Here is an 11,371-nt window from a genome sequence, read left to right as displayed (position 1 = left end):
CGCGGCACTGGGCCACTACGGTCCCGCCCAGTTACCTTATTTGGGAGACGCGTCGTGCGGCCTTGGGCATTATCTGTGCAGAGTGGGCGGGGCAAAGGTTTTATTATGATAAAGAGGAGGGAGGAGCGGTTCAGGGAATGAATGAATGATTTGCCGGATTGGAGATCCGGGCTATTAAAGCAAAGGGCAAGTTTGGTTTGGTTTGGTTTCTTCGTTTGTAAACAACATTGGTGGAAAAAGTAGGCCTGCTCAGGTCAGATATTTGTTTCTACTAAAGTAAAAGTAACAATGCATCAATATAAACATACTCTGTAAAAGGCCTGTATTTAAATGTTTTGCTTAAGTGAAAGTACAAAAGTATTGGCATCAAAATATAATTAAAATACCATTAGAAAAAGTAGGCTACTCATACTTTTTTTTTTAAATCTACTTTTTTTTAAAGAATAGATCTACAAAGCTCACAACAACGTGTTGCGTCCAGACGAATCCATCCTGATTGGCGAATTACGAACATTGCTGGCCCACACCTGACCTGGCAAGAGACCTGTGCTCCGAGGAGCACTTTTTCTAGTTAATAATCTAAATCTGCAATGTAACTAGTGACAAAAGTTTTCAAAGAGGAGTAAAAAGTTAAATATTTGCCTCTGAGATGTAAGTATTTAACTAAAGCATTGAAAAATGGACATACTCAAGGACAGTAAATAAAAGTACCTAAGAATTATAATCAAACACAGTACTTGAGTAAATGTACTTAGTTACTTTCCACCCCTGGTCAACGATGTTATTGTGTGTGCACGGCTGCACACGCTCCATATGTTACATCACAGACATTCTACCCTATATGACAGCAAACTGAGCAATACAACCATGACAGAGGGGCAGAGAAGGACAGAGCAAATGTTAGTCTTTTACACACATAAGTGTGTGAAGTAAGGTAACTTGTTACGTAGGGATTAAAGCAAAAACAAATGTCACAGGACTGAGAATTTGTGTTTTGCTGTCCCAATCTGATTTATGACAGGGTTTCTTAAAAACATTTTCATGTCAAGGACCCCCAAATGTATACGTAGGCTATTTGGCCACGGAGCCCCATCATCTCAAAAATATTTTGTGCCAGGGACCTCCAGAAGCAAAGATTTGAGTTAAAAGTGTTCGCTTTAAAATATATATATTCAAAGATTTGCACACATTTTCACTATTTTTGAATAGCCAAAACATACAATATGGTTGAAGTGGTTAAAATGATCGTGATGCTATATTAACTCGTACCCCCCCTAGGGACTCCCCGGACCCCACTTTGAGAATCAATGATTTTTGAAACAGTGTGAAAGGAGACCTCCACACTACAGAGCTGTGTTTCCTAAACAATTAGTGCAGTATGTAGAATTATGTTCAGGTATTATAATTCTAAATGTGTTCTTGCTGTTCTAACATACAGCCAACCAGTTGAAGAAATTGCAGATTGAGGCTTTAACCTTTGCTTTTATTAAATATTATGGAAGTTGCTTCTAAACATCAATTTACAATTTACATTTATGAAGCAATAGAACATAATATTCTATTGCTAATTTGACCAATTCTAATACTTGTATAAAAATGGATGAAATCGTGGTGACTGACAACTTTAATCCATGTTTATGTCACAAAAAAACTTGGTGAAATAAGAATATATGTGGACATAACTTGTAAATACATCAAAAGAGATGAATATGAATACAGTATTATCTGACAGCATTTTGCCTGTTTGAGTCAAGCCAGACAAAAATATGTATAATGCCTTAAAAGTAGAACCAAGCAGGCTGCAACAACACAAGTTCTGCAGCTTCTCGGGTTGATGAACATCTGATTCTCATGAAGGGTAATGGACCCAAAAGTCAATCAGCAGTTATTCCACTTGATAATGAAGGGTTAGTAAGTCAGTCAGTCAGTTACACTCAAGAGAGAGGCATTCAATAGCTCAGCTGGTGTCCTTTCTTCCAAGATCACAGCAGCAGTCCATCATTGAAGGAGGCCTGCTGGCCAGTGGCCATCAATTAACCCCCCACCCCGAACACACTTACACACACACACACACATGCGCGCACACACACGCGCCCACACACACGCACACACACACACACACACACACACACACACACACACACACACACGTGCACACAAGCACGCGCGCGCACACACACACACACACGCACACAAACAAGTACACCACGTACACCAACTGCAGCTGCAGTTGGTGTTGTTTATGTTGATAGAGTATGAGGTGAGGTGTCAGCTGACATGTGATCAATGGGTGGGCTGAGGGGTGACTTTTACTAATCTGTTGTGACACCAGGAGAACTGTAGTACAATTATTTTTATTTCAATAAATTATAATAAAAAAATTAAAATAACTTGGAAAGAAGCAGTTGGTGTTTAATTTATTGATTAATTGATATTGATTTATTGATTAAAATGTCTGTGTGTCTCTGCTCCCCCTAACACGTGGCACTTAGTTTACGCACACATTTACACTCAAAGGACCACAATGGAAATAAGCTGCCGAGCTTTTTTGTGTTTTTAGCCTTTAGACAGATGTACAAATATATGTATTACTGTATATACAGTACAGTACATACCTTGTGGTTAGACTGAAGATGTGAGGTCGGGGTTCAATCCCCGGCCATAAGTCATAGAAAAGATTGTAAAAATGGTACCCAATGCCTCCCTGCTTGGCACTCAGCATCAAGGGTTGGATTGGGGGTAAGTCCTCCTGACCTGGGCCACATGGCTCCAGAACCGTTGGCTCCCAAGGCTACTTACTTCACACACACACACACACACACACACACACACACACACACACACACACACACACACACACACACACACACACACACACACACACACACACACACACACACACACACACACACACAAAAACACACACACACACACACACACACACACACACACACACACACACACACACACACACACACACACACACACACACACACACACACACACACACACACACGCTGTAAGTCAGCTGACCAGAGCACACATTAGTCACGTTGCAGTTAATACCCGGACCTGATTATGTGGTATTGTTCAAAGTGGTGTGATTCATGGTGTTGGTTAATGTGTTTTATTTGAATATAGACAGGTACAGTTACAAATGCACATGAACACCTTGAATACACAACACATCAGATGTGTTGTGTATCATAGTGTTTGTAGCTTACGTTTATTTTCAACACCCGTCCCTAACAACGAATAAAAAGTCTATCTACATTTTGAAACTAACTCAGAATCTGCCAAGCGTGAGGTTCAAAAGTTCAGGGAGAAAATAAAATGGCTCTCCAGAAATTATGCTTAGAAAGGGATTTGGTGCAATCAGAGTACAGAATCTTGCAGTACAGTTTAGGCGTACCCCTTATGCCTAAACCTTTGAGGCATAAAATAGACGATCTACAAGTTCACAACGTGTCGATGTAGACGGCTATTTTCACAATTTTAAATTGTTTTTCAAAATAGTAAAAAATGGCCAAAACGTTTAGGCATAAAGGGTAAGGCGGTGCGAGAATCTCACTCATTTCACACACGCACATGCAAGCACACACTCACACACGCACAATCACACGCACACGCACACCTCAACAATTATTTCACTTAAAACATTTTAGTAAAGGAAGGATGCTTTTGTGAGAGAATGACACATTGAGAAACGAAAAGTGGAAGTGTGAAAAACAGGGTACTGAGAGAGAGACACACAGAGAGAGAGAGAGAGTGGTCTCCTTTCTTGGCAGCAGAGGAGCTCATGACTGCGTGCGGGGCGCCTCCTCGCCGCAGTGAGAACAGAGAACAGAGGAAGCAGTGTGTCACCACATGATGCAAACACGCCACCACAACCTCCTCCACCCTCACGCAATCTATCTGCCTCGCCATCCTCCAGCCCCCTCACCAGCCTCTCCCTCAATCAGCACCGTACCCAGGCCACTGTCACCGCCTAACAAAGACCAGAGCAGTAGGTACACACAGAAAAATAATGGACCTTAACTAGGGATGCACCCATATTGAAAACGCTTGGCTGATACAGATGTTTAAAATAACAATTTAGCCGATAGCCAATTATACCGATATTTGTTTATTTCGTTTGGTGTTATTATTTCCCCCTTTTGTGCCAGGGAATTTGGGAAACAGATAACTGTTCAGAATCTGCAGCTTATAGGCTGCAGATAACCAATACACCAACATAGCCAGGGCAAAATTTATGCTTATCAACGACAGATAAATATCGGCTACTGACATCTGTGATTGTCAACTTTATTTGCAGATACCGATATTGACCGATAACGGCAAATATACCGATATGTGGCCGATATATCGGTGCATCCCTATTCTTAACCACTTAAACTCTTTATTCTTAGTAAAACGGACCTGAGCTACAACTGTACCGCTTTTTTCCATTCTACATTCTACACCAAATCTCTTCACAGCACGTCGCGTTGTGAGCTTGTAGATCGTCTATTTGTGGCGAATGTACAGTACGCCCCATGGTTCAAGTTTAAAAGGCTATAGTTCCATGAAGAACCATCACCTACTAAAGAACCATTTTATTTAGTGAATGCTTCTTCATTGTTCCTCATAATGGTTCTAGATAGAGAACCTTGTTTGTAGTTGTCAAAAAATAAATAAATATTGTTCTTCGAGGCACGTTAAACCACTTAAACTCTAGCACCCCAATGTTTAGTACGTCTTAATAGGTGAACATTCGCCTAAAAGATCACGTCTACAAGCCGACGACGCGCTGCAACGCAACGTGTCGTGGAGCTTGTAGATCGGCTATTTTCTACAAAGAGATTTGGTGTAGAGGGAAACAACGAGCAGACCAAGTATAGACCCCTGCAGGACACTGGTCAACGAAGTATGTATACTGTGGGTTTAAGTGGTTAAAGGTTCCTCATATATGAGGAATTCTTGGTTCTATGAGGCTCATAGAACCAAAAATTCCTCTATGGCATCACTCTGAAGAGACGGTTTTGGTTCCAGTTGGCGTCTTGAGGAAGGCTTAATAAGGAACGGGTGGAAGCTGGTGATGCAGGGAGCGAGGGCGGCTTGTAAATAACGTGGGCGAGTAACAGGCTTTCCCACATCGATTTGTCATTCTTCATTGATTTCCACACCGGGGGGATGGGCACAGGGGATGTAGCCTATCTATGTATCGTATCCGACTGTCTCTATCTATTCATCTGTTTATTCAGTTCAGCTCGGTTCAACTGTATTGTCGTGTGTATTATAATACAATGATACACTTGTGCTCTGGCTCTCTCTCTGCCTTTAACCACTTAACCACTGAGCCACTTAAGCACCCACAAAAATGTAATTGTCTCAAAAAATATCCAATCTACAAGTTCATAGTGCATTGCAGCGTGCACACATTGTAGAGCTTGTAGATCTCTACTATTCTGCTATTTCTAATGTCCATTTTTCAAAAATGTACAAAATTGTTAGATTTATTTAGATTTTTCACCTATAATGACATACCCATAGTTGGGTTCCCAGGGTTCAAGTGGATAACACAAAGAACACACCACCCCAAAACCCCCACTATTAGACCTATACATAGACTATGTACACAGTGCACTCGCATAATACATTATGTACACTATACACAGTACAGGATAACATCACATCTTATATTAACAATGATGTGTGTGGTGAATACACCGTAGGTGCATCAGCTGTTCAGCAACCTGACTGCCTGTGGAAAGAAACAGTGTGTGTATGTATGATGTTATGTAGACGGAAGGAGGCATGACTGTACAATCCATCCACTATCACTGAGTCATCGATGCATATATGATGTGTTACAATCAGAATCAGAATCCATTTACAATTATAATCTTCAATAGATATATCTACATATTTCTATGCATATTTCTGGTTATTATAAAATATAGATTACATATTGTTTGATTACTATATATAATATATATATATATTTTGTTTTACTATTATTATTATTATTATTTTCTTTTCCTCTCGCCCTTTCTTTTGTGATTATTATTATTTATGCAGATATTGGGCTCTCAGTTTGTGCTAATTGTGGCCTCGTCCCCAATCTCAGTCCACTGCTCTGTACGCGCGTGTGCATGTGCGGCATGTTGTGAAAAAAAGAGTGCATTGGGAATTGAATGTTTAACACTTGAGTTATTGGAATGTTTGCACTGTGAATAAATACAAGGTTACCAGGTTTGCACATACGAGGAAGTTGTCTTCTCGTATGTGCAATAGTGTGAAAATAAAAATATGTACAAGTGAACATAAGGGTGCACATGATCAGATGACTCTTCGCAGCAGAGACTGGAGTTGTTTACATGGTAAAAGAGGACAAGTCATTCTACACACGTCCACAAATGTGCAATTTAGAGCAGAACGCATTCTTGTTAGTTAAGTCTTGTTCGATGAAATGTAGGTTACAAACAAAAACACGGGTTGTTATTGAGATGGATTAGCAGTAAACGTGAGTGTGTTGTGTGTACACAGAAACTTCTCTCAGATGTACTGAAAATAATAGAACCATTGAAAGAATATACTGTACATTTCCACTGCAGCAGACCTGTTCACACTGCATGACTGAGCAGTCTTCAGCAGGAATAAGTAGGCTTACCCTAATCGATCAAAGGTCAGGCCAGTTTAGTTTTAAATGCAATTGAGTATCAAACGTGAGTAGAATTATGTCGGTGTTTGACCATTCTTTTATCATTTAAACTTTGTCCAAGAGTTGTTGATATTTTTATTTTGTATTTTTAATCGAATCACTTTCTATAGACCATGTCAGTGGAATTGCATTTCTAGGGAGCAACTTGGGTCCTAATTTATTTCCTGTCAGCTTCTGATATTCACAAACACTGTCTGCAACAGAAAATCAACTTGGACCCATAGAATATTTACAGTATGTTGTCATTTTGTCAAGCGTGGAAAAAGTCTATCGATCACTAACCTTTCAATGGCCCATTACAGTCCATTACATTTTACATGCATTGTTTAATTAAAGCAATTTTTCACCGTAGGCCAAAAGATAGGCAATTCACTGCCCTGGTTGATATGCTTTAAGGCACTTAAAGCATATCAAACAGTGGGTTGGGACCCATTTGTGAGTCACAAACCGATTTCCCCTAGTTTATATCCCTTATAACCCTTTATTTTTTGTTTCCTATATTTTGTTTTTAATTATTACTTCAAAAGATTGTATCATAAAAAAACAACTTGTAAGAATTCGTGAAAATAGCCGATCGACAAGCTCACAACACGGATGTGTTGTGAGCTTGTAGATCTGGTATTTTCACTAGTTTTGGTCCCTGGGAGAAATCAAATTTCTCTTTTGGGTCTCGAACTAAAATGTTTGGGAACCTCTGCCTTAAATAAACATGACCTTGGTTTCCTTATCCTTATTGTGACACAATTGTGTCAACACACTGTATGAAGCAGGTGGAGGTTATATTAAGGTCTCAATAAGGAAGACAGAGTGAGATGGCCTCAGCTTTGATTACTGCTTATCAGCTGCTGTAGTAGTAGATTACCAATAAAATCATTATGTCGCTGACCTTCAGAGAGTGTAACTTCTCAGCTGTACTATTTTCCTCCTGTCCTGAAACACAATAAAAAAAAGCTGTGACGCACAATGAGTTGCATTTGTACACGTCACTGCCCAGGTGTTTAAGATTGCTTATGGTGCACTTCATGGACAGGCTACTTTAAATATGGCTTGACACATATATACTGTATATATTCTTTGGCTTCAGAACATATCGTCACTGTCGGGTGGAAACCTTGCATGTCCAAAACCGTTCCTTTTTTATTATTATTTAAAAAAAAACATTTTAAAATAGAAATAACAAGCACACGTGTCACATCCCGACGTGTTCTGAGCTTGTATATCTGCTATTTTCCCTGCTTTTGTGCGACACTCCTGTATGATGAAGTAGTAGGGCATTAATTCACGAAAGAACATAAAAAGGAGATTTCTGCCTGACAGCAACGATATTCAACATGTGCTATTATGCAGACATACATCCCATACATCCTAAAACACAAGCTAAAAATAATTGACTTTATGGATGAGAATTGTTTCCTAAAAGAAAGGAAAAGGGAAACTTTCACAAGAAAAAATAAACATAATTACTTACGCTTCATGACTCAATATCCCATAATATACAGGATTCAGTTTGTTTCATCTTTAAAGTTTTGTCAACTAACGACATACTTTACTGACCATCACATAAAAAATTGTTTAACATGTTTTTTAACCCATTAAGACCTGAGGCCGATTCTAAAAATGTCTTCTAAAGCCTAACAGTTTTCTGAAAAACCTACTATGTTGCTATATCAGTGGTGCTCAAACCTTTTCATGTCAAGGACCCTCAAAATGATATGTATTTGGCCGCGGAGCCCCATATCAAAATATTTTGTTCCAGGGACACCCAGAAGCAAAGATTTTAGCTAAAAAACTTGCTTTAAAAATATATTCAAAGATTTTCACACATTTTCCACGATAAAGAAAACCCAGATCTACAAGCTCATAGCGTGGCATGAATTGACATGCTATGAGCTTGTATATCTGCTATTTCTGAAAAATAGTGACACACACACTCATATATATAGAAAATGAAATGCTTTCCCGGATTGAATGGGTTGAATGAGTGTGTACTACCAATCATATTGGTAGAGAAAGTGAACATTTTCAAATAATGATGGCTCTCAGTTTAAACTTACTCTCTTTATCACCATGAAAACATGTAACTCAGAGAGGACAGATATAAAATAAAAAGCCCTCATTGACACATAGTCACATAGTTATCACAGACATGTCCATTCATATGATTAAAGTACCCTGTTGTGACAAAGATTGGCTGGAATTCTTTGGGAATTTCCATGTGTGCAGGAGGAGATAGATGGTGTTTTGTGTCCTGTCCTCCTCTCTGGAGCTTTGCAAACTAATCTCTCCCTGACATGCTGTCATGAGTAATGTCACATGGTTTTAAATCGAGATGGTTTGAATCACCTCATTACATCTAAAACAGTTCACCACTGGTGGAAAAACACCAATGTGACCATTTTGATTGTGGACCAAAAAAACAAGAACACTGTGGGGTATCTTTAAATTGGTGGTGTTGGAACAAAAACTTTCCAAAATGAGACACTAACTGCCCTCCCTGCCCCCAACAACACAATTATAATATGACTGACTGAGACAACCACACACACTTAAAATAAACTCTGGTGGTTTCTAAACGATAGTGGGCATTGATCGTTAGTTGACTACGGGCACGAGCACACACAGGAGCCAACCAGTGCCCGAACACCTGCCCAATTGCCTTCATAGGAGAAAGTGCCCTTTTTTTTATACCTACATAATTTCTCTCATTTATATCTCTCTTGCAAAACCACAGTTGCGGTCCAACCTGCAACTTTGGTTTTCGCTTCATGATAAATCTCTTTTTTAGCAAGAAACAAGGGCGCTGGCATGATCAAAAGCCTTGACAGTAAATCCAGTCATCAGCACTTGCGTAACACTTTGAATAACGGTCACACAGCAGCAGAACACAGGAAACAGACCTAGGCCTTCTGCAGAATTGACTGACACGTGTGTGGGTGTTGTGGTCAGAGGACCACAATGAAAATAAGCTCTCTGGCTTTTCTTGTTTTATCCTTTTGACAGATATGTACAACTATACGTTCATATATGCATTTTTAGCAATCTACTGGGTAGATTGTATATTGTAAACTGCTCAAAAAAATAAAGGGAACACTTTGATCCCTTAATTCTTTTGAGCAGTTTTCGTTAGCATTATGTACACAGTTCATGGAAAAACTCAAAATAATTGAGGGATCAAAGTGTTCCCTTTATTTTTTTGAGCAGTGTATATTTCTCTATCCACTGTGGATTGACTGTTTATTTCTATCCACAGTGGGGTGGATTGTCTATGTACATTTTGACTATATGTATACCTGTTAATATACTATTAATGTACGGTTAGTGCACTTTGACTACATTTATATCTATATACCTGTTAATAGCTCAGACACCATGCTAATCCTAGGCAGTCCAAGTGCAGAGGGCCAAGCAAGAATTCTGTAGTATACTTAAATCTCCTGGTTACTGGTAATCTATTCCTAATCCCTGTGTGCTACTCCCTGCATATACTCTTTTCAATTAGCGTACTATTAATATTACTTGTTACTCTTAGCTGAACCTCTTTTCTGTATCTGTCCTGTGTTTCACAACTGTGGTACTGCCATAAGGGCACCTGCCTTTTTTCAGCACAGCTCTGGTTGACAAAGCCACAAAATACAGGTTTGACCATCACATCATTTTAAGATACTGAGTGAATTACTTTGTTTTAACCTCCAAATACATATTTAACATGTATACAACCTGTATCCTGTATTAAAAAAAAAATCTTTCTCAATATCAATTTTTAAATCTCAATTTACAGGCTACTGTAAAATTATAATCTAGGAGGTCTAAAAATGAACCATTCCAAAATCCTGTCATTAAGTCATGCACCAGAGCTATGCCTGTAGATTTATCCATAATGTCTTTACCGTCATTTCCATTTCATGTCAATTACCTCATTACAATACCAGGTAGGAAATTGGTCCTCAGAAAGCACGACATACACCAGCACGCAGCCATTAATTAAATATCCATTTATCAGACTGAACTGACATCTTGTGTATTGACGGGCTGTCTGCGGGGTCAGAAAGGTCAACGTATCATCAGGGATCCACCCCAGCAACAGCCTATATCTCTTTCAGTGAGACTGACGGGGGCTTCACTCCCTGCACAAGGCTATCACCTTTCCTCCCAACACATTGTCTGTCTGTGGCCATTTCCAGGTGGCATGCTTCGGTGGCCGTTCTGTTTGATATCAGAAGCAGCACAAACCTTCACTCGTTTAACAGTGAGAAAATGACACAGGAAGTGTGATGCCTCACTCACAGCAGACTGCTGCAGGGGATTAATGATGTTAGGCCGTGTCATATTTGTAAAGAAGTCTTTACCATGATGCATTGTGTTTGTGTTCCACATGATCAGGTGTCACCCATACGATCCTCGGCTTGCAGAGTGTTGGGTTTCCAGCTGGCAGGGCCCTCGAAAGGCCTCCTTGGGCTGCTGTTACCTGGAGACTCTCATCACTAATTCAGCAGCCAAGGCTCCAGAGCTGTGGGTGGCTGGTTGGTTGGCTGGATGGCTGGCTGGCTGACTGGCTGGGTGTGTGTGTGTGTGTGGGGGAAAAGGACAATCGTCTCTCGGTGCCCAGGCCAGAGCAGCACACCACCAGAACGGCTCCCAGAGCAGGACCATATCTAGAGCTGGGGCCCG

The sequence above is a fragment of the Gymnoscopelus braueri genome, assembly GCF_963280865.1.
Source record: "Gymnoscopelus braueri genome assembly, chromosome: 6".
NCBI classification, from domain to species: Eukaryota; Metazoa; Chordata; class Actinopteri; order Myctophiformes; family Myctophidae; genus Gymnoscopelus; species Gymnoscopelus braueri.
The sequence above is the reverse complement of the archived record's forward strand: the minus strand, read 5'-3'. Positions refer to the sequence as shown.